This window comes from Neopsephotus bourkii, unplaced genomic scaffold, assembly GCF_033783945.1.
Source record: "Neopsephotus bourkii isolate Nb327-2 ecotype Australia unplaced genomic scaffold, CSIRO-AGI_Nbou_v1 NB_1080, whole genome shotgun sequence".
Lineage (NCBI taxonomy): Eukaryota > Metazoa > Chordata > Aves > Psittaciformes > Psittacidae > Neopsephotus > Neopsephotus bourkii.
The window spans coordinates 1513101-1535213 of NW_026901568.1; the positions used below are offsets into that span (position 1 = coordinate 1513101).

At 43.0% G+C, this 22113-nt stretch overlaps 1 protein-coding gene across 12 annotated transcripts in view; it reads right to left on the reverse strand.

Moving 5' to 3' along the window:
• Nucleotides 1-22113, reverse strand: part of FOXP1 (forkhead box P1) — a 386028-nt gene that overhangs the window by 336213 nt on the left and 27702 nt on the right. For 10 of the 12 annotated variants that reach the window (XM_061362086.1, XM_061362097.1, XM_061362096.1 and 7 more), the window contains exon 2: nucleotides 3773-3900. The gene's annotated coding sequence lies outside the window, so the exon portion shown is untranslated. Of the gene's footprint in view, nucleotides 1-3772; nucleotides 3901-15780; nucleotides 16597-18049; nucleotides 18179-22113 lie in introns of those variants that run through there. The other 2 variants (XM_061362089.1, XM_061362088.1) reach the window with 2 other exon arrangements.

Sequence of the window (22113 nt, forward strand, 5' to 3'; positions counted from 1 at the left end):
ACTGCTGTGAGGTGCCTGCTGGGAGCATTTCATCATCTTCCCAGCCCCTCCTGCTGATCAGAGGTGGGAGATGATGGTCTCTTTCTTACAGTCATGAATTACATTACTAATGTATTCCATTACCACCACGCAAATGTCATGTTAATTCCTGATCATCATCAAGTCAGACAATGGTTTCCACGCTGGCACCCAGCCAATTAGCGGTGTGGAAAAATATTCCGCCAATTATATAACTTGAATTAGGTTAAGGACTCAAGAGAAAGCAAAATAAATGCTTTGAAAATACTTCTGAGATAAAATGTAAGTTGACACTGTCTTCATGTGCTATAGCCGATGTTATACAATCTGATAGGCAGCTGCCAACATTCATAACTGTTTATTAAATCTAGCCTCTCTTTATGGTGGCAGCTAAGATCTGTATTTTTACCAATATTAGGTTCATTGTGTTATGAAAAAAGACCAAAATACTTAGGAGCATTCACACCAGCTTATAAAACACATTACGCAGTATATTAAATTGTTAAAATTACTTCTTCTCTCCTCCCCTCCGCCACAGAGAAAAGTTCCATGGCCAGAAAAGTTTCAGAAAAACAAAGTCTTTCTGTGGCCACTGATGCTTTATGGAGGAAGGGGGATGCTGTGAGGACAGAAGTGCCATCTCTGGGCTGCTGCCACCTCTCCAGCTGTGCAGTTCTGCCAGGAATGTCAGGCTCGGTTTCTGGAGCTCTGCCTCATTCCCCCCATTTCACCAACACATGTCTGGGCTAGCACAACCCACTGACCTGCAGGAACCCACTCCTGCTCTGCAGCTGTGGACAAATACGGCTTTTGCCCCCTTGTCTATCACAAGAAGCAAACAAAGCACTCTGTGTAACCAGGAGCCCGTCCACTAGAGGAGAGGACTGCAGCAGGACTGAGCATTCTTGCAAGAAAAGGTCACTAGGAAGCCTGGTGAAAAAGTCTCCAGCCATGCAGGGACATGGCAGGTTTCTAACACCCTGAGCCAGCAACTCACTGCACAACCAGGGTTTTTGTGCCACCTTATTATTCTGATTTGTTCTGTTCTTACTTCACTGTACAAGCACGGTTCTCTCCAATTTAAAAACGTACACAGCACCAGTTCCTTGACTTTAAAAATTTATAACTACGAGCAATTTGTTAAAACCCTTACCGTATCTTTCTGTCTCATTTTCCTAGGTGCTGCAATGAGGCAATTCACTGTTCTGGCTGCTTACCCTAGATGACCTTTGCCTGCCATAAAATGGCATACAACTAAACGCTCTGCTTTAAATAGAACCCTTGCCTCTTCGAAAGGTCCTATGTATTCAGTCAACACAATCAGCAGAAACCACATTTGGTTACTCAATAAGCTGGAAACTTCTAAACCGCGTATGGCGGTGAATGAATTCCTGACATCACCAGGGACACTCGAGTGGGGAACAAGAGAGACAGTTGAGAAGTGGCTCTTGCTGCAGCTGGAGAAAGGATCACTCTAAGCTGAACTCTCCAGGAAAACGAGAACAAAAACTGAATTAGCTCAACACGTACCCTCTGCAGTCAGCACATTGCTAGGCAACTTACCATCTCTTGATAGAATTATGGTGGAGGGCTGGTCGTACATCAGGGTTAAGATGAACACAAGCACCAGTTTTGGCCAACTGCTCCTTTCCAGTGGGAATGCTCAATGCCTGGTCATTTCCTATTATTATTTTGCAGTATTTTCTAAGCACCTAGAGAATCTAATGCATTCAGAAGGTATTTTAAAGCTATTACATGACATGAAAATTTTAAGATAACTGGAAGTAAGTGAATTTTAAGAGGAATAGCATGAGTCTTTTTCTTTGTTCAAAACAGCATTTGGAGAGAGTTAACAATCCTTCTTTTCATTGCTTTTATTTTTTAATACTGAAGCTATCCAGAGGGCACACTACTCAAACACTTTGTCTTTACTCCAGATGCCAGTCGGCCACAGCTCCACACCTCCACAACTCAACGTGGAATTTCAATTTATTATTTCCTTCCATTTGCCATCACTGGGACCAGACACAAAGTCTCTTTACAGGCAGTGTCATGGGGCTATCACAACACCCGGTGAAGTCAAACTTAACCCATGCCAGCCTTAGAAGGGCCTCAATCTTAAACAGTGACCTGGATGGTAAGATTTGGACTCTAGGCATTATTTACAGTTATTAAATAAGTATTAAAGAAATGCATAGACTGCTTTAAATAGAGGCATGTAGCTTGCAATGTACCTTGAATATAACCCCAAGTTTTGCATGCATACTTCATAGGCACAAAGAAATAATTAATTAGCTAGCCACTGTGATTAATATCAACTGATTCACACATGACAGAGCAGTGAGAAATCTTTGCACCACTGGAGAAGTCTGGAGTTGGTCCCTGTTTGGGGATCTCAGTCCTATCAGTGAGGATGGTAATTCAGACATGAAGGAAATGGTAAGAATCCCTCTCCTGAATGCACACTTTGAGCTGCCATATGGGTTTATTCAACTGTTTACTACACCAGTCGGCAAAAACTGAACAGCTATTATAATCTTTGCTAAATGACATGGTAATTATGCTACCTCTGGAAAAAAAAAAAAAAGAAAAAAGAAAGAAAGAAAAAATGGAAACTTAAAAAAAAAAGAAATAACAATTCACTAATGTGTGAATTTTTCAGGTTTTATAATCTTTGAATTGAAATGCACTTTCTACCACACAGTGGGATTTTAAATATAGAACAGAAAACTGATTTTTTAAAAACTATTTGTGTTCCCATTCCCTACATAATTTAATTATGCAGATTTCTGAGTTTTGAAAGATTTCTTACATTGACCTTCCAATTTTCCTCTAAACTCAGATGACTCTTGTTTTCCCCAACCTCAGTCTTCTGATTAATGAAGAAATATTGCCCCTCTTCTCACCCTGGGTAAGAGGAGAGGGCACAGCAATGCTCCCTGTGCCAAGCTGCTGGAAGACAGGGACAGCTAGGAAAGACACAACCACCACTCGCTTGGCACAAAAGGGACAAACAGGTTTCTCAGGTGGCTAACACCACATGGGAAATGGCAATTGCCCATTAGCAGAGAAGGGGTTGCCTACATCACCCTCTCAAGCTTGACCAAGTGCACCCAGGCCAAAACCCACTATTAAAGCCATTGCCCCCACATCCCTCCAGGCTGGGCTTTGCAGCACCAACGCCACACTAAACAGGGCAAGCACATGTGACAAGACAGCTCTCCTGTGTACCAGTGACACCATTTTGTCACTGGGATGCAAGTGCAGCAAACGGTGGAGGTAATTATTTGTTGGCAATGGCTCCTTTGAGAGTGCATCAAGTGACACATGATGGAGAGGAGACCTCTCCATATTTATATTTAATCATGACATGGATTGCCCACATAAGCATGTTTAGACCCTGTCTATCTGCAACGCTTCAGTTTTGGGCAATAGCTCTGCCTGCATCACTGAACTCCATTTTCACCATCAAAGACCTCGTAGCTCACAGGATTTGAGGGAATGGAGAGAAAAAAGGAAGGAAGGGAATATTTTTTTCTATCTTGATAATATTTGGTATTACTGCTATTTCATTACAATGAAGGTCTTTTGTGTGTGTGTGTGTTAAAAGCAAGTCACTGCTATTCTTTAAATCATAGACAATAAAAAAAACAACCCCCACACCCCACCATATATAAAGGGGAGAAAAGGGTGAAAAAGAGATTGTAAGACAGAGTAAGTGACAGTTACTGCAAACTCAGGTTTGACAACTCACCAGTTTTACTTGCAGCCATCACACATATCCACTCATGACTCAGGGCAGAGATAGGAAAGGATCGAAACCCTTATCATGGCAAATGTGTCTGGAAGCTGGAGTCACTCAGAAAAAATGTTCTCAGGAGACTGAAAGACAAAAACATGTTTTAAAACTTCATTCAGTTAGAATCATATCAAAGCCTACCATTTTCCTCTGAAAATAAAAGGTGGTTCTAAATGCTGGAGGTGGGGAGAGCATTACAGGAGCATTACTAGGTATCAAACATTTTCACACAGCAGACTTTATATGGCTTTAAATTAAACTGAATCTTACAATATTAAGAAAGGTTTTTAAAGACACACTTATTTCACATTTGCAACATGCTCCTAAGATAGGAAAGCTTATGTTCCTTCTAAATACCAAAATGTGTCACCATCCAAGCCCATATTCTGCTCGAAAACACTTCACTGTACACAAAATCCAGATACTTTAACCTACTTTGTATTATCGAAATATAACAGTCTCTGAATTTCTGAAATATTTACTCTCTGCATTCACTCCCTGCATCCTGATAAAACCTTAACAGAATGTAGAATCTCTTGTTGGCAATAATCTTTCCTCCGAGATAAGGAAAAACACATATAAAAACTATTTGATGTTCAGGGTGAAAAGGCAAAATTTGCAAACATCAGTTAAGAAATACCAATTAGTATGGGTTTTTTCCTCAGCTATTAGTAACACAGATTAAGTTTAAGCTTAGCTCAGAGGAAGCGGCTCACTGTACAAATGAAGCATCCATTTTACTAATAAGGGTATTTTAAAATAAGATATATAATTTCCTCACTGACAAAGTATCCACACTGGGCAAAAATACATATTCAGAAATACGAACAGAGGTGTTCCTGGAGCTGTTCTGCATTGCACCCATGAAACCACACGGGATTTAAACAGCAACTCTGCTGCCTGCCCAGGCTGGGGAAGGGAATTTGCTATCCTAACAGATGCACCCACTCTCCCTCGGTTCCTTGGATCACCACACAACAGGGACCTGCAGCAATAAACCCCAAAGGGGAAAACAAACTTTACAACATATGAAAATGTGCTAAGGGACAGGGGTAGGAAAAAATATGAAAGCAAGTATCACATGTGGTGCTTCTGACCTCTTCCTTCCCCAACCCTCTCCCTCCATAGCATCCCGTGACAGCTAAGAACAGTGGCTGCTCCCAGCTTTTTCACATCTAGCAGCACTTTGGCAGTGGCAAGAACTGCCATCTCCAAATTTAACCTCATAGAGTTAATTATTTTGGCAGCCCAATGCAGCTTTCCTGAGGAACATCTGGAAGCTTCTGTCTTCGCAACAACTGCATGAAATTTCATGAGACAAAAAACAGGTACTTCTCTGGCCTTGGGGTTTTCTCCCATTCTTTGCTGAATGCAACATAACAGCTCAAAGAAGATCACAAGAGTTCAGAAATCTAAATATAGGAATTATGTGACCCTATTATAAAACTGTGCTACACAATAAAAATAGATCCAAAAGAGAGTTTTAAAGAGCATTTATGCTAAACATGATTTATTTCTTCGGGACTCTGAAATACCTGCAAACCAAAAGTGACCTGCATCTTGCATCAGTCGTATTTTATTCATGAGGAACAGAGCACTTGAGAGAAGCAAGTGTCAGAAACACACATCCGAGGCTTGCTTTATTGCTGTGCTTGATGACAGATATGCAGATGGGTATGTGGCCAAGCAGAAAGCTGCACCTACACGCTGAGCAAGATTTCTCCAGCTGACCTGCTGCACCACAGCATTCACCTGCTTAGTAGTTTTATCTATGACATGTCTGTAGAGCAGGAAATTATCATTAGGCCCGTTTAGAAGACGAGGAATTGAGGCTCATTTTGGCTAATGCTTGCTCAAAAGGTACCATGTTCTTTTGTGACTTCTGAGGCAAAATTACTTGTTTAAATAACATATTTGGTCTGCAGCAGATGAGGACTACGTTGTTCAGAAGCACTATCCTCACCTCCAAATCACTCTTCTCCCTCACATCCCTACTCAAGCATAAGCAGTACCTTTGCATCTTTGTGCCAAAAAAGCAGAGTTGAAAGCTGGGAGAGGTTCTACACAAGGGACAAGAAACATTGTTGGAAGTAGGTAAAGGCATCCTAGCCTGGCCTGAACTCTGACAGTGCACCCAGGAAAGCAGGTGTTTCTTACTCCATCAAAAACCGACCTCACCAAAATACTCCACAAAACATTTCCTCAGCCAGGTTTCCCAAGGAAACAAGGCTTATGTGATCACCATGTACTCGCTGTGCCCAGCCCCACCTGCATCTTTGGAAGCCCTCTGGATTAATGGGAGCAGAGAGCTCCCAAAGACATCAGTTCTTACAGCATTATCTCTGGGGCTTGTACCACTGGAGGCCTCCACAGCCATTTGATCAGCTTCTCCAACAGCAGGCTGGCTTGCTGGCACACCGTCAGCTCCAGGATGAGCCCAGCACTGTGGCTGCATGCCAGGAGGGAGCCCAGTGTGGCCCAGGGCCACAAAGGCAGCCTAGGCATTTCCATGGACCTCAGTGCAGGAGAACCTGGGGGGGGAACCACATGTACTGCTGAGGGGAAGGGTGGAGGAGGAAGAGGAACAGATAGTAGATTGGTTCTGATAAACTGAAGCCTTTAATGATCTACCCACACAATTTAGTTCGATCTGGCATTGACAAATTGAAGCTTCTAATGATGTGCCCACACATCTGAGTTGGGCACTCCTCTTTTACAACTTTCACAAAAATAGCCTGCTGGATTAAAGACAGAGAAACTAATAACGCTGCAAAATGAGCAAAACTCTTGACTGCTCTCTGACAAGACTTCTCCCCCAAAAGATTCTTTGGTAAGATCTCCACTACAGACCTCCAGCACAAGCCTGTGCTGCCTTCCTCCCATACACATTTTCCAAAGGCTACAGCTAAATAAGAGGCACTGAGATGCAGCAGCTTTAGCATAACTGAAGTACAAAGTCAATCAAACTTTGAAACAGGAATCTGGGCTTCATTAATTCCAGCAATCACAACGTTTTTATTATCACTGTATTAATCAGAATAGGAAACCTATTAATCTGCCCCCAACAAAAATTAATCTTCATAATATTTAACAGATTTGAAAGACAAGTTTTAATATTTCACTATATAAATCTCAAAGGCAGAGGCACACAGCTAAGATGATCTGATGCACCACCACTATGGACCACTGCATCACATCCAGCCCTGCTCGGGTAGCACAGGCTGGAAATGCCACCCCATGCAAAGGGCTGCCTGGGTACCACAGAGCTTTCTGCATCCATCAGGACAAACCTGACAAGCAGCAGATACTCAACCATGTGTTCACAGGAACGAGAAAAGGTGCACTGGAAGAAAAAGGCAAGCAGCTGCAAAACTAGGAAGCATCTAAAATTCCCATGCTCTACCAGAGCAAGTCATGGATTGGATGTGAAACAGGCTGCCTGTTACTGACCCTCATCAGTGTAGCAAAGCCCCCCCAGGCCATCAGTGAGCTGCAAAACACCCCACTGCTACCAGATGTGACATAACACAGCCCAGTTTCAAGGAGAAAATGGGTGGCAGAGAAGAAGTCCTTATGAAATGAGGGCAAGGAACAGGACAAGATGGATAGGAACTGAGGAAAGACAAATCAAAAACGTGACTGAAAAGAGTGTAAACTGACCCAAAGCTTCTCCAGATACCCAAGCCCTGCCTGGCTGCAGTTCTGCTGCTGCTCTTCCATCACCATCCTGCAGTGGCAATTGCTGATGGATGCATCATTTTGCTGCTTGGCCAGATTTCCATTAAAGCCGCTTTCACCAACATACACACACACTGATTCACATACACCTGGGGACCATGTTTGGCACAGTACATTTCAAAGCCTAATCAAAGGCAGCACTTCAATCATCTTACGCACCACTCACATTACGCTGTTTACTGACTGCAGTGTAACTACAGAATGCTGTTTTAACTGACAATTTCTCAAAGTCATGTTGCACAAAAGAAAACAGGTTCAACTTGTACATCAGTGCCTAAGAGACCGCTCCAAAACAGACAACTGTAGGAAAAGTTGTGCCCATGTATACATATATACAAAACTGTTTTTAAGTGACTGTTTTAAATTAGAATAAATCTGTGTTCCACCAATTAAGCTTTGAATGCACGGCTGATGCCGTTCGCTATTTTAAACAAGTGGCATAATAAATGCAAAAATTCAAATATTTTAGAGAAAATACTTGGAGAGTTGAGACATTAATTTTGCCATATACAATCTGTTTCACAGGGATCTAAAAAGCGTTATTGCCACCCTGGGTACATTGGAATAAAGATGGAACAGCATCCTTTCCTATTTACATATTAAAAAATACATGCCTTCCTGATACAGACTTGCTGATACACGACTCTGTTAAAAACAATAACGCCTGCCTAGAAAATGCAAAGCCCCAAACCAGATGTGTCCTTGCAAGAATTACTGCACTCAAGCAGGTTGTAAGTGGAAATAAAATGCACTGCTGCCTTGTTTATCCTCCCCTCCAGTGAGTGTCCCTGGGGGAACAAGGCTGGAGCAGCTGCAGCTCCCCAGGGCCCTGCCTAATGATGGAGCTGTTTACCAACCACCAGCAAACTAAGAGGAGTAACACCAGCCTGGAAAGCCTTGGGATCTTAGGATGCCTACATCCAGGTGAAAAAACAAACAAAGCCCACACCACCCTCCCTCCTCAAAACCAAACAAACAAAGCAGCCCACTTCCCAAAAATCAATGCTACCATCCCTATTCTTATTTCTACCTCATCTACCTGTAACTGATTGCAGATTGAAATGCTCAATCTCCTAAAATCTTTCAATACATATATATAAATTTTTTTAAAAGTAACACTTTTCTTCCTTTTTTTTTTTCTCTTTAAAGAAATTGCTGTTAGAAACACATGCCCAAAGCACCCTTAAAAAGACCACGAAGGCTGTTTGCAAGAGGAACTTCATTACACCAACCAGTAACATTTGTTCTCCCCTTTCAGCTGGGATCCACCTCAACTTTTTGATGTTGGTTGGAGCTTTTATTTGCAAATAGAGCAGAGCTGCTTGGGATGGAGGGCTCCTCCAGAGCATGCCATGTGGCCTGCACAGATGTTCCTTTTATTCCCATGTCCCACAAGGCTCCGAGCCTCACTGATGTTAAACAGATTACGCAAGTAGAACACTTGATTTTGTATGTCCCCCTTTTTTCCTACAGTTGTCTAATTTACTCGCAACTCTTTCTGCCACTCCTTCTCCCACAACCACCACAGAAAACACAGAAAAATGGGGCAAAAGAAAGGAATTTTCTCCTCAAAAAACAGAATTTGCAGAAATGGCATCTGCAAACAAAGCAGAAATGCAGAACAACAGAACTCTTACTTGAACAGCAAAGTAACTAGCTCATTAGGAGCCAGGTTCTTCTAAAAGAACTTCAGAACCAGTTCAGAACCAGAACCCCAGGAATACCAGTTGCTACAAGTATCATAATCTCTCACCCTTATTTAGATGTCCAATGAGAACTGAACTTTTTCCAATAAAATAAAATAAATAAATAAATCTAACCCCAATTATGGGTGCTAAGCGTTTGAAAATCCTTCAAAATCTGGCCTTCAGCTCGGTCACAAAGAAGGGGCTTAATTTCCCGCTGTCAGGAATCCCAATCAACAACTGAAGTCAATGGGATCTACACACCACCTTATTAAAATGAAAAAATAAGAGCCTAAGAGGCCCATTAAGCAACTTCAGCTACAGGGAGACAACCTCGCTGCAGAAGACAGCAGCTCCATACAGCTTTGTGCATCAGCCACTTCGCTCTCATGCTTAATTTGATTAATCATTTTGGTATTATCCCAATTAGAAAAGTGTCTAACAGGAAAAATAATTAAAGAAGAAATGGTTAAGACTAAGATGCAGCAGAAAACAGCAGCTACTGAACATGCAATTACTTCAGACTACTGGCATTTGCCAAGGATACAAAATTAAAGCTAGAAATTGTGGGCAAACACAAAGGCATTGGTGTTTCATCCGGACTGTGGATTTTGATTTTTTTTTCTTTTTTAATAAACTGAAACCGAATTCCAGATGTTGAAAGTTGGGAAGTAAAAACTGCTTTAGCTGTAAAAACATGGAAAGGTGAGGCAAAAAATTCTACTGAAATGTAATGATTCTTAGGGATGAAAGCAAAGCTCACGCACCCCCTCCCTGGGAACAGGCTGGGACAGGATTTTTGCCCTGCTGTGTGCCGAACCAGGTAGCAGCACAGGGGCTTGCCCGGAGTTTCCTGTTAATAAAGGACAGACTGATGCAGAAAAACACATATCCCCTGTGTTTCTGATACTGTGGTAGTTGTGAACAGAGCCCACTGGACCCGCCAACACCCATGCCTTGGTACCCAGCAACTCTACCTGCGCAGTAACACCAGGGCAAGGGGGACTTGTGGATGCAATGGACATTAACTAGTACATCCCAAAGAGCTGCCCACCATTTCCTTTCACCAAACGCAGAGTCCAAATCATCCCTGAGGGATCACAGCCACATGTGAAGCTCCAGGATGTCTTTCAGCATCCAACTACAATCCAAATTTGGACTCATGTGACTAGTTCTTGTGTTCTTGTGTTAGTATATGGGCTCAATCACACATATACTAACCAAACCACAAACAGGGCTTTTGAAAGCTGAATTCAGGGCAGTAATTCGAGATCACTGTTTTCACCCATTTATCACCACCACAGCATCCATAATGCTCTGCAGATGAACATACAAAGATCACAGAGTATCCTGCAGCATCTCACCAACCCCATCCCAGGAAGACACTCAGTTTCACCCTAAAATTCAAGGACAGAGGCAAATGTTTGGATTTTGATAAGAAGGGGAATATTCATCAGCATATTTCAGTAGTGATGCAGTCAAAACTTGCAAACTTAGTCACAGAAATATGACTGAACTTGTCTGCTACCACAAAAAAAAAGTACTGTCTAGTGGTTAAAATCAGAGGACATGATTCAGGAATGCAAGCCTTTTCAAAGAAGAGTTAAAACACATGATTAAGTGCTGTTGAAGTCAATAGGCTGATTCAGAGACCAACTTTTGGAGCAATGGATCATACTCCCCACATTGCCATATGGCTCTCAGTCAAACTTCCTAGAAGCATTTGCTAATACTGAGTTTCACCACAGCTTTTGGGAGGCCTGCTTTTCTTTTCCCTTTTCTTCCTTTTCTCCTCCCTGTCTTTTCTTAAACCTGTGTATGGGATGATTTTCACCCACTCTGAAGATCCTCCGAGCTCTCACGGACTGAGAGAGGATACCCAACTGTGATTACTGCAGGGTGGTACAGACTCACGCAATCACTAATAGTCTCAAATGAAAGGTTATCTATAAATAATAAATAAATGCAAAAACATGTTGTGTAATATATAAATATATACTATATAAAATAATAAATGCATATATAAAAATAATAATTAATAGATGCAAACCTATCCACTTTTTGTGGCGTTTAGTAAATGGTACACAAGCCCTTTACAGCAATGCGATCCAGTGTGTAGATCTTGGCCAGCCAAGGGATCTCTGCAAACAATCTCAATCCCACCTCAGAACTCCTGAACCCACTGCCTTTACGACTTGCAAGTATTTCACTTCTCCTCCCAGCTCCCCATTCACTGCTACAGTAAAATCTCCCATGGCGGGTCTGTTCTTACCCCTGTTAATCTATATTGCTCACAGATAGCAGCCACTTGTCATAGCCTCCTGTGAAGCGGTGACAACAGCACAGCCACCAAGGCTGACCCCCAGGCACACAACACTGTAAACCGCATCCCCGAGGTTCTCCTTATCTCCTGGGAACGCCATCCAACAGCACCTCCTGCTCCCCAGCCATCCTCAATCCTGCCAATACAAACAAGCAGCAAACCAAATCTTTGAGCAAGATAAATGGCTACCTAGCAGCATGCAAGCTAACATTTGTAGAGACTCAGCTACAACTTTTATTTGTACTTCTACATGGGGAAGGGAGGGACTACTGCCAGAGTCACCCACTGACTTTTCATGCCCTCCCCAAGCCATCCAACTGAAATAATCCACTAATTCTGCACATTTCCTAATCTTTCCAAAGGTTGAAAAGTTATTCTTTACTTTCAGTCACGGAAAATATAAAATCGGACAAAAGCCCGGTGAATTCTTGTTGGCTTTTTGAAACACTTCACAGCACAGATAAGGCGTAACATCATTTTTAAGCAGCTTGAAAACACCCTGTTACTTCCTACAATTAAATAGATGTAATTGCAGCCTAAGTCAGCCCTCCCAGCCATCTTGTCTTTAAGGCAATGGGAAAACAAGAGGCTCTACATCGTACAGTACTTTTTCTGGCTATTAAAGTATTTCTCCTTATTCAATATCTAAATTAAATCAAATAGAGTATACTAAGTAAGCCCATAAGACACAGTGCATGATGCAAGAGTCTTAAAATCCTTATCTACTGAGCACTCCAGCTTAAAGGCTGATGTTTTATGTTCCCCTGCAGCGCACGGGGATCCTGCTGGCTTGGCCAGACTAGGAAAATAAGCTTCAAATGACCAAATGCAACTGCAACTTGAAAAGAAGGAACCAAACCAGACACAACAAACCACAGAGCAGCCGCCCCAGCCTGGCCTGAGCTCCCCAGCACTGCCGTTCCCTTGTCGGCACGCTCCCTGTGCAGCAGCGGACTTTGCAGCACTGCTGCTAGGATGCTCTTGAGTACAAGTTGGGCCGTTAATCACAGGATCCTTAGCCAGAGATGCACGCAGTGAGAAAGGCAGAAGGCCGGCGCGTGCTGATGGAGCGACAGACGCACGGAGTTGTGCAAACTTGCTGAATTCCAAAGTTATGAATTCCTTGTGATTCGTAAAACACCGCTGAGCCAAAGTCCACAGTCCTGGCTGTCTGCTGTCTCTGTAGGTCCTGCCACTAGGGAGAAGACAGTGTGGCACAGGGGACACCCATCATGCACCCATCGGCGCCGCGCAGAGGAGCAGGAAGGGTGCTTTAGGTCATTTTCTGCCCATGCTCGCCCCAAGCAGCCCTGCAGATGGCTCACAAGACAGTCATTCCCTGCACCAAGCACACATGACCCTGTGTGAGAAATGGGTACTGCTCCTCCATGCTCATGCACCCATATCTGCATCCAAGGGCAAGTGCTGTGCAGAGTGCAAGAGGCATGGAGCACCAAGTAGTGCAGAGCCTATAGATACTAGCTCCTATAACATGCAAATAAAACTTAAGTTGAAGACAAAGTCCAGTGTCTATTCTTTGGATATGTTTCCCTCCTGAATATATGTAATTAAAGTATAATTACATGTGGAACATCATTTTACATGTCCCATTAAAGGGACATTTACTGCAAAGAAGAGTTAAGCAGCTCAAATATTAAAATGTGAGTAAAACTACTGCTGATAACAATGACATAAATTAATATTGGTAGTTAATTAAGTCTGGCTCTATTCTCAAGCTTTTATTGGAAGACTGAGGCTTTTTCACAAAATTTGTGTTACTAAATAATGTAATTTTCTGAAGTACTTCGCTCTACCAGATCCATCATTTCAGCTTTTATTGTTCAACTCATCTGCCCTACACTTAGCATACCTACCCAGAGAAACAAACCATACATTGTACCCATTTCCACCAAAGCTAAGCTCTGTAATTATCACCACATCTACTAAGTATATTTGGAGGTCAAATTTCAACCTTCCCTGCACCCTTTCTTTTTTTTGCTACCTTTCAACTTGCAAATAGCCATAAAAATTATATATAAAAAAAATATATAAATACCTCTCTGTGCAGGAAATGCAAAAATTACACTTGAAAAGAAAATAAGAAGAGGGAGGGGAGAGAGTGTCACTTACTGCTGCATAGCAGCCACAGGGCTGGTGCTGCGTTGTCAGCACTGGGACATCCTCAGAACCACCCTGCACTCAAATAATGCAAAGCAAAGCACTGGTGCAGCCAATCCACAGGTCGTCAAAAACCTGCAGACCTCACGCTACGATCTGTGATGGGAATGTAAGGTGAATTTAAAATCACGGTTGTTGTTTTTTAATTTCCTAAAATCAACAGGAACTGGGTGCATCTCCCTCCAGGAGCATCTGGGAAAGCTGAGTTCACATTGCCGAGGGTATGGGGGGAAGCTTGGCCTTAGCCAACGTCCTTTGGCACAAAGGGATTGCCTGACATCAGCAGAGAAAGGATCAAACCATGTTCTGAGCAGCTTACCAGGGATGTACCAACAAATAATATTAAAATAATAGTGATTGCTTCACAGTATTAAGGGGTAAGGAGAGCAGGGGAAGACACCAGCCCATGGCAGTAACTATGAAGAAATCATTTCAGAGCCCAAATCAGTATTATTTTCTTTTTAAATTAAAACAATTTCATAAAACAGTACTAGAAGCCCACCCAAAGCGGCAAGAAGCCATTTTGACCACTGTAATCAAATACAAAGCTGATGTGCTAACCTGAAGGATCAAGACAAAATAAGATATGTGGGCCAGCAATCTGAATGCCAAGTTTTACCCATGTGAATTCAGTTATAAATGCTTGGAAAATGTGATTCTTTAACTTAGAAATAGCAGCTGTAGCATTCAAAGGTACTCCAGTAATTACTGGAATGCTTGCTGAAAAACTAGACAGAAGCTAACATCTTACTTACATTAAATACACATTTACCACAAATTAAAAGAGCCACAGAAAAAAACAGAAAAAAAAACCTAAAAAAAAAGAAAAAACCAGAAAACAATCAGGCAAGCAGATGTTCAAAACAGGAGGAAAAAAATGACAAGAGAAGGCCAGCTGCTCATTTCTGATCCTCAGCACAGAGCGATGAATGCGCCCCATGCCACCAGCCTCCCCAAGTCACCGATGCTCAACAGCTGAAGGGAGTCAGATTGTCACCTATACATCTGTAACTGGTAATTTCATCCCAGATACTGCAGTAACACGCCGCCTTAAAATCGCAGAAATGCTGCCTAGTCATCTGAGACAACAGTAAAACAAGCAGCAACGCCAAGTGTAGTTGTCTACTACTGCCTGAGGGACTCATGGGTTTAGCAACCAGGCTGGCATAAGGATTATATTATCGAGGAGTGCCCTACACTGCTTTATTAATCGCCAGTGAAATGTCTATTGCACTCAGTGCCTGGGAAATACTGTATGAAACACCAAACACCAACAACCAAACTACAAATTAAGCTACCTGACCAATCGAGGCTTATTATCAACTGTTGTACCCTGAAAATAGAAAACATTCTGAAAATAAAGAGGCTGGTGACATTAGCAGAGACAGTAAGAGCAGCTCTCTGCAGTGAACATAAGGCCCCAGGACAGGCTGGTAGGAGCAGGGAAGTGCGCACCCAGGCTTTGGAAGGAGGTACCCGAAGAGAAGTTATCTGCAAAATGTGCATCACACTCTCCTGGCTCTCTTCACACCTCCCCCTTCGCAGCCCCACTCCCATGCACCTTCGCGTCTATTCCCACACTTCTCTCGCTACCCACATCCTGAACATATTTATGTTGTAAACATCCATTTGGAAACATTCGGTATGCTTGTGGCACGGAGAAGGATGCTGCTTTGAGCTTCACAAGGCAGCTGTCTCGCCATGACCCCTCTCTTCCTTTCCCAACTGCACAGGAGGGGACAAAATTACTCAGCCCTCACACTTATCCTTTATCCACTCAGGAACCAAATTATTGCCTAATAAAACTTCACTGCAAAGCTATTAAAAATTAAAGGGATATTTCCCTTCCTACATAATGATTTGTCACAAGCCAGACCTGAATCAGGATTGGTGAGGTTCCTGGTACCTTCCTTTTCTAGCTTTATTTTTCTTTTTTTTCTTATTAATTTGGCAGAATTTTCAGATTTTTTTTTTTTTTTTTGCAGCCCTTCTCACTCCTGACTGCCGCAAAAATTTGCCTTAAATCCTCCAGAACTTACTACTTCATCAGTGTGAAGTAAGGGGTGAAAGGCAGCTGAGCCAGCAGAAATGTTCCACTGTCCTTCAGGAAACACACCGAAGAATCCAAGGAGTTGGTATGATTCAGAACTACTGCTAGAAAAAGGACAAACCAGACTACAGCAACACTGAGGACTCCATCCAAAACCTGCATCCAAAGAGACTCCTGCTAACATATGGTGGAAATGTGACTTTCTGCAAATATCCTCCGCAGAAGCCAATCCCTCCCCTCCACCCAAGCCACATCCAATAGCTCTAGTAGGACGAGCTGTTAGTTACATGTATTAGTCAGGATAGGCATCAGCCATGATACAAATTTTAATCCATCTAGCTAATGAGGAATCCGCCATCTAGTTAATGTGCTCAGGCCCTCCAGTGAAATTAAAATCTACCTATTCAGGCCCCTTGTTAACCAATGTGCTACCCATCCCAGCGCATGGTGGCTGCTCTTCTCAGTCACCATGTCCCACACTCCCTCCACGAGGCCACCACCACTCCGCTCCACCAATACAAAGAAAAGCACCTGAAGCAGAATCGCACTGGGAAAACAGAACTTGGAAAGAATGCGTTAGCAACTTCAATCCAAATATAAAATGCATTTAAAGGTCATAATTTGCATAACTACATCTCATGTTTTTTGTTGTGTGGTTGGTTTTTTTTTTTCTTTTTTAAATTGCTCTATCCTGGAAGGTGCCGAGCACTTCTGAAATTGCTGAGTGCTTCTGCTTCGCATTTACAGTTTTAACAACTTCTTAGGGCTGTTCAGTGCTTGGCAGGAACAGCTCCACAAGCTGTCCTAGGACCATGCTAATAGCTATGTAACGTTTCTGGGAAAAAAAACCCAAATTGATGATAGAAGGCATATGGCCCCAAGAGTGCAGGGCACCATTATCATACACTGATATGACTGGGCTGATACAGCAGTTTCAATTTCTTATGATACGCTCTTGCTGGTGGATTCAGAAAAGCAGCAAGATGCAACCAGTCATAGCAAGAAGAGCTCAAAAGGCCACAGGCACAAACTGACCCGACGACAGTTGTATTTTAATTTAATCCTTTTGTTCATTTGGACCAACAGCTGCCCCAATCTGCATCCAATGAGGACGCTATATCCCCTAAAATTTCATGCCAAACCCATACCCAATCCCATGAGAAGTATCACATTTTCCTTGAAATGACTGCAAAAGGGACAGTTTGTCCAGCAGGACAGGGAGTGTTGCAGGGACAAGGAGTGCCCTCTTCAACCCGAATGAAAACCAGGAGATGCTGGAACATTCAGCCCTTGCTTCCTGCACAAAATTAATTACAATGACCAATCTGTGCTGCTGCTTATTCTGCTGGGGGAAAAATGAAATAGCTAAATGATATCAAGGCAAAGGAAGGGCTCACCGCAGTGATGTCTGAGGCTGCTGCAGAACTGGTATTCTGCCTTTTCCTGAGCTACAAAAGGAAACTCTGGAGATGGCTGAAAACTGTGGCTCCAAGCCTGCAGCTCCCCCAGCTTGTATAAGCGTGTTTGCAAAGATCAATGAAGCTGAAATGCACCAGGTTCAGAGGCTGAAGAAGGCTCTATCACCATTAGCACCTGACTGATGATTGACACAAACCACACACCACCTACAAAGGCATTGCACAGACCCAGGCATGTGGGAAAACGCAGGCTTTCCAAAAACCCTCTGCAACATATTAAGATGTTTTCCCAGATTTCAATTAAAAATACAAAAAAAAGATCAAGGTTGCAGTACCCGTGTTAAACAGGATCTTTCATTTCCATGGCATCCACTCACATTCCTTTCAGAAGTTAAGAAATACTCTGTTTATTCTGGACTCGGCACAAGATCTTCCCACCAAAAGCAAGTTCCTAGTGCTCTGCTGCAGACACCACCAGCAGAGAAGGGACCTAGAGTGCCTGGGCTTGGTACAAGGCAACAAGTATCATGTTGGAGATGCTGTGTATGCAGTTTTTCAAGCTGCATACATATACTTTTTTATTTAGAAACGGGAGTAGAGAACACACCATTTTCTTGTGAAAACCTCAAAAATCAAGTTCACAAAGCCCTCTGGATTGGGTCTTTATGAGTAATGTTCTGGCCCTAGCTAACTGTTAACGACTAGAAGCTTGTTTCATTACCATAGACCCTACAATACGCACCTAAGAACTGCGTTTCTGGTGCCCTCCCCACAGTCCCACCACCCTTCTCACTCCACAGCACAAGGAGGGTAAGGCTCCTGATTCCCAGTTCACCTTACCTGGGGTCTCTGCAGGCCCCCAGAAGAAGGGATTGCACCATCCAATGAAGCAACCAGACCCTGAGCAACACAAGGTGAAAAGCCTCTTCTACACCATCTCCCAAAGTTACATGTTCCAGAGAGCATGAGGAGATGTGAGGAGATGTGAGGAGATGTGAGGAGACGCTCCCTCCTGAGGCGAGCTGCAGCGGGGAGGCAGAGGTAGACGGCCCAGAGACAGGCAGTCATCATGTCTGCCTCTGGTGATCCCTCAGGTCAGTTTGGGTGGGAAACAAGACCACACGGCCGCACCGGTACCTGCGCCAACAGCGTCCCCAGCCCAAGGGGGACAAGAGGAGTGTAGTGGGACATGAAATACCAACACCTGCAAAGGAAAGTGCCTCATAAACCCAGCTGTGCCCAAAGCTTACAACAGAGAAGGCCTCAGGACAATCTGGCACAAAAGGCCGCAGTTTTCATGTGGTTTTAAGACATGAGGAACCAAATCAAGAAGTAGCTCTGTGGCCAACTCACGCATGGCCTTATGAGGTCCTGCACTAGCCACGACAGGGTCTCAGGGAACGGGAAGTCCAACCTCCCCGCGAGCCTTCCGGCAAGAGGAGATCCACACATGGCTTCATGCATAGTAAGACAAATCCTCAGGTTCCCTTCACTGCAAGGCGTGCTTTGCTTTGCTTTCTTGTTTGTTTGTTTTTAAATATTCTGGCAGTGGAAAGAGTCACTGTTTTGTTTTTCTCCCCCACATATGCTATATAGTTTTCTCTCTAGCACTCGTTTCTTGCTTACTCAGTTGACTATAGTCTGCTTCTCTCACAGGAACGCTAGCTGTGTTTGTCCCCAAACTGTATAGTGATCCAACTGCTTTGTGTCATCACACCAGCCCTGCTCAGGGAACGATGATAAAAATATTTTCCCTAGGATGTGATGCCAAGAGAGGGGCATAGATGTTATTTTAGAGTGAAGCTGACCCACAAGGCTGAAGAGTGCACAGAAGTGTTTTGGCTAGTGAACTCGGTAATCACCACATGAAACGAGGGAGTAGTGCTACAAACAATACCAAGGCTTTGTTTGTGCAATGGTGCTATTTTGCCAGATACACTGTTAAGAATATACTGCATTTCAGCTACACACGGCAACTCCACCCGCAAATTACTGCACAATATGACCGTGCTTTCAGTGACATTTAAACGTAGCCAATAAATTAATACAGGACACCCAACCATCCACGGGTCGCAGTCATCAACAAGTAGGTCAAATTAATTCTGGAAGGCTGTGAGAGGCACATAAAATAGTTGACCACAGCAGTCTGAGGCAGGGATGAAGCAATCCCCACCTGAACTCATGTAGAAGCACTGACACAAGCCCAGACGTTAAAGAGATGCAGGACAAAGCCATCCCCAGTACACGCAACTTGCCTTCCATCCCTGCAAGTTAAAATTAACTTCCCTGACAAAATGCAAATACATTAAAAAAATACCCAAGCCAATTAAGACACAAGTGTTTAAAGACATGAGTAGTAATTACAAATGTATTATTCATACCTAATTTACAAGATGAACTTCTTTCAGTAAAATATTAAACTGTTTACATGCATTCAGGAAGACAATTTCCCAACCCTTCGCGTCCTTCTCTGAAGCGGTGACTATTGCTATGCAACAACTCCGCAGACTTACAGTGTACACTATGGAGTAATCAGAAAATGTTTGACCTCAGATATCTACTTGACCCCACAGAAATGCAGACTCGTTCGCTATAAAATCCTAAACAATGGGGCAGACAAGGTCAGAGGGTCAAAGCAAGTATTAACAGGTCATTGTGCAACCCACTTGGGAGCAATTACTTCTGGTCACGGCTAAGTGGACACTTGATTGAATACCACTAAGACAGCTCACATCCCACAGATAACAATCCTCACAGCGATTAAGAATTAAAGCCCCCATGATTCAGCCTTTATTACTCAAATGAACCTAACTATTCCATAAAAAACTCTTGGTATATGCATGATGCAAGGTCTAAATTGAAATGCCACCTCATTAAACAATAATATCTAATTTTATCTAAATGAATTTTCATGAAAGTAAGCCACACAGCTCAGGAATTTTTAAAATGAATTATCACAAGTGATACATAATTTCACCAAAACTGCTGCAGGAAAAAAAAAAATCAGCTTCAGGGATGAAAGGGAAACATCTATGCTGAATGAAAATTGCACTTCTTTCTGCTTGCAGAAAGGGTAAAAGGGGGATTCAGGGCTTCTGCCAGACAATAGAGCCAGATTTTAATCAAATCAACACCTTTCTGCTATGTCAGGTATGCTCACCCTACCCTGACCGACAATAAGCATCCAAAACACGCGCCAAGTATCACTGCACACACAGGCCACTTTCAGAAAAGGGGATGTCATCTGCACATCAAACTCCTAAAATTAGGATTTATTATCATAAGCTGTAGAAGAGCCACCCATGACTCTGGCTGTTAACTGGCCTCTGTTGCTTCAGCTGAGAACAGTTTATACATCCCCTCCTCAGGGTGAAAACCTTGCTCTGACACCTGCGAGCACATCCACATGCTGGCTTTTCATTTAAGAGCTCTTTATTATTTTACAAAAGGTATGAGATGCACACATGAGATGCCTGCTTTAAAAGGGGTCCTGTCAGGAATTACTGAAAGAAAAACAAAACAGAAACAGGTAACCAGATTTAATTTTTAATCTGTTTACTTGTTGATTCTATCAGCAGGGGCAGCAGGCCCCACTGCCCTATGACGAAAAAGCAATGCCATCAGCCCAAAGGTGGTCTCCGCCTCATTTCTATAGCTTCATGAAGAACTTTTTGCAAAGTCTGGTTCTCCCTCACCCTCCCTTGTCCAGCTAGTTCCTGGAATATAGCTGGTACTCAGAAAGCCCATGTCTTCTTTCACAGGCTATGCCTTTCATATAAGAGGAACCAAAAAAAAGGCCAAAAAAAAAAAAAAAGAAGCAAACATTCTTTAAGCTAGGTAGGCCAGCATAAACCTGTGGAGAAGAGCAGGTTGCATGGATGCTGGTCATTGACTGACACACACTGAAAGCTGGGGCAAGGCCATCAGGGAAGCTATACTAGCACAAGTTAAGGCCCTTCTGGTGATGAAGTCCTTAGCCCCTTTCCCACCCCACCCCAGCAGCAAAGCCAACGCCTTGGGGATATTTAAGAGGACTGCATATACAGACACTTGGATGTGCAAAATTATGCATGCATGTTTGGAGGCCATTTTAGAGCCTGGCTCGTGAGTCACACAGAAAGTAGATCAGGAGAAAAAAAAAGTTTAAAGATGCATTTTTTTTGTATTCTTGCTACTGCAGCATCGCTTCATGGTTTTTTTTTTTTCCTCTTGCTTTTTTTCATTAATATTGAAGCTCTTTGGGCCTTTGTTCTGTAGCTGTTGGAAAATTCTGAGTTAAAACAATATTTTACATTACTGTTAATACCATGACAGTCATCTGATAACAGATCAGATATGTAAAATTCAAGCCTGACAGACTGGTGTTCACCACTGTTGATTATGGCACAGGAGCACACAAGGAATGAAAACAGGAATGAAAAGCTGCATGGTCACTTCTCCCTCGTCCTGCTGCCAGTGAAGTGTAATAACGCTATTATGAAAAGCAAACAAGGACGAACTCTGCTCAAAAGGTGGTGAAGCCTCAACTGAGAAATCAATTGCTGCATCAGTCGTGCCCCTACAAGTGAGTAATGCTGTTACAAAGTTCATCGAGCCCTCAAGATCCTCACCCTGGCAAGGTTTACGGTATTGTGCATATTTTATTGGCTCTGAATATTCATATAGTGGCAGCATCTGGAGACCAACTAAGGCTGACGCTGTGGAGAGAAAAACAGTTCTGGAGTTCAGCCACCAGCTGGAGATTTCATCAAGAGGTCCATGCTTGGTTTTCCTCTCCTGCATGGTCTTTCTCCCACGTTGCACATCTCCCTGTACCTCTGCTGGCTCAGGTCTAGGATAAGGATCTCGTTTTCATTCTCCTACTACCTGGCAGGGGACGATGCATAACAGACCGTAGTGCCCCG